Raw genomic sequence first — 3299 nt, 5'->3', positions numbered from 1 at the left:
AACTATTATCGTTAATCATTTATAGTTTTTTTTAATCGTTTAAAACGAATTTTAAAGCCTAGTTTGCGCGTTTTTAAAACCTGTCGCCCTCCCCCCTCGGCAGGTTCGAGTAGTTTGCGATTAATTATAAATTAATTTTTGTTGGTCGGTGTGTGGTTGCTTGCAAAGTTTTTCCCAGAAGCGGAGCAACGCCATACGCTTTAATTCATAAATAATACTATATGTACATATTAAAAGTAATGTTAATTTCTTTTTGAATTATTTTATTAATTGCATGCGCATTCAAACATCTAGTTTGAAATTTTGAAATCCAGCTTGTTTCTCAAATTACTTATATTTATTTTAACGGATTTTTTCTGCTTTTATGTACTATAATTTAATCAAATAAATTTAAAATTCTCGTTATTGCACAATGGGTCTCCCGTGAAAAGTATTTGAATTTTTTTAAAAAAATTATATCGATCAATACCAAGAGCAACTACTACAGGAGAAGCACAACCCAGAAGGGACTTGTGATACCAGAGGAATCAATGCCAAGACCAACTACTACAGGAGAAGCACGACCCAGGAGGGACTTTGAATCAGAGGAATCAAGCCAAGAACCAACTACTACAGGAGAAGCACGACCCAGGAGGGACTTGTGATACCAGAGGAATCAACGCCAAACCAACTACTACAGGAGAAGCACGACCCAGGAGGGACTTGTGATACCAGAGGAATCAACGCCAAGACCAACTACTACAGGAGAAGCACACGACCAGGAGGGACTTGTGATACCAGAGGAATCAACGCCAAGACCAACTACTACAGGAGGAGCACATTCCAGATAATATGCATGCATATATTAGTTTTCTCGTATTACAATAATTAGTCGTTATCTAGACTTACATTTATATAAGTATATAATTTTTTATATAATTATTTACCGGGGCCCGTTTTATGCTCATCCCTTTTAGGGAAATTTGTGTTTTTTTTTTAATCTCGTTTCAGGTGTATTTCCATGAAGATTTCCAGAGATCCTCTTCAAGACAACCAGGAAGCCGCTACCAGATTGGAGATTATGCGCATAAATGAATCATATGGAGCAAAGATAAAAATGTAAGAAAAAACTTTAATTATATTGTATTTATTATTATGGATCTTTATAATAGTGTATCGATATTATTGTATTATATTAAACTAATGTTTAGTTAAGGGTCCTTTTGACGTAAAAATTTCGGTCGAATATTTTGTAATTTATTTTCAAATTAATTTAAAATAATAATCAATTTTTATTTCATAATTATCCATCACTTTCCAGAGGCAAACCAGGACCAACAGAAGACTGCTGACGGATCAAGACCAACAGAAGAAAACTACCGGATTGGTGAATATCAAGATGAATATGAAGTGTGAGAAGACTTTAGTTATATTATTCTATTATTATTAAGTAATTACTATTAAGTAGTTATATTATTTATAAGGCGCGTTTTTCGGTCATACGTTTTTTAAAGTTGTTCGCGTATTATTAATTCGCGTTTTCACGTTAATATCTTCAGTCATACCTTTTTTGGGGTTGTTCGCGTATTTTTGTTTGAGCTCAAAGGGGGGTGGCGTCGTGGAAGAACCTTTCATTTTTTCCGCGTTTTTCTTTACATCAATTAATTAATAATTGCGAATCACAAAATGATTCGCCCATAAGCTTCATAGGCTGGGAAACTATGAAGTTTTTTCCAAGTAATTGCATGGTGTATTTGGGGAGTACTTCTGTACTCTGGGGGGTACATCATGTGGATGCTTGTTTTATAATATCACAATCACCGTTACAAAATCACATTACAATTTTCATATTAATATTTCATACAATTTCATATTTATAAAAACTACACACTACACACCGAGAGGTTCTTTCGCTTTTAAAAATCGAAATTTTTGGGTACATTAGGTCATCTCGCGGGGTTCGTTTCGCGTTACATTCGGTACAATTCGTTTATTAGTTAAGTATAATTAGTCAATAAGTTAGTTTAGGTGGATTAGGGCTGCAGAAGTCGTTGCATTTCTGTGGCGACACCACATTAAAAAAAACGCGCCTAGCAACTCTACCTCCTGGGTGGCGTGGAAAAGAGTTGCATCTAGCTATAAATACTATTGTCAAAATTAGATAATTAGATAATTATTGTAATTAATATGTATCACTATAGGTTGCACGCATTGTTGATAACTATAAACTTATATCCAAAAGTCTTACAAATAAAAAAAAAAAAAAAAATCTTTACTTTTAAATTTGTTACTTTCCAGTTTTTTTTGCAAAGCTTATAAGTGAACTTTTTTTTTTAAATTCACTTTTAATTATTAATAATTGAAATTTTAAATATAGCTACTAGTACTTTACTGCATTTTATATTCTTCAATCAACTATAAATTATTTATGAACTCGTAGAAAAAATTTTTATTCTAGTTAAAAGTATAATTATCAGTATCAATATTTTAATTAATTTACACAGAAGTATCTGTATATATGAATATATTACGAAACTAGTTCAAAGTGACATTTAACCTTGAGGCAAGTTGCATAAACTTCCCGAAATGTGTAAAAATTAACTGAATAAAATTTTCAACAAGTTATTTAAAAAATAATGCTATTGCTATCAATTAAATCTAAACATTGCGATTTCCGAAAGAATTTGCTCAAATATATTTCTATTAATTGTAGTTGTAATTGTATTAGTTTAAATTTCAGACATGCTTGTATGTTCTAAAATTGTAGATTATTATATTAAATTTTAGTAAATTGACAATGTTTGACTTATCACATCATAAAACCAATTTTTTGAATGATTTTTTAAACTTCGATGAATTTTTAAAATTAAACCACTTGCCGTAGAAACGTATAATTTCAGTATGCTGTTCAAGCTCATGATATATCTATAAACATAAAAAGTTTCATCATTTTTTTTATTCTACAGTTAATTTTGAAGAAACCCAGCCGATCTTTGTCAAAAACTAATCAGTACGACTCCCAAATAATATCTTTCGAATAGTTTTTCAATTTTTAAAATCGATTCAGAATTTTTAGCTGGAACGTGTAATTAGGAGAAATAATTACAAAAAACAGGCTCAGCCGATCGTAGCAAAAATTTAACCGACGCGAGTTTCATTTTAAATATTTCAACTCTTTTAATATACTTTTTTCAAATTTGGTCTCATTCGATTCAGAATGGCTTGAAACGTCGAAAACACATAAAATTAGCTAATAGAATTTTTTGATAAAAACATAAACTTGTCCCTCTGGAAGGTAATACTAATTTAGTTCGTTATAC

This window comes from Ctenocephalides felis, unplaced genomic scaffold (assembly GCF_003426905.1).
Source record: "Ctenocephalides felis isolate EL2017-DRISC unplaced genomic scaffold, ASM342690v1 CF-g0.4_SCAFFOLD_00845, whole genome shotgun sequence".
NCBI lineage: Eukaryota > Metazoa > Arthropoda > Insecta > Siphonaptera > Pulicidae > Ctenocephalides > Ctenocephalides felis.
The sequence above is the reverse complement of the archived record's forward strand: the minus strand, read 5'-3'. Positions refer to the sequence as shown.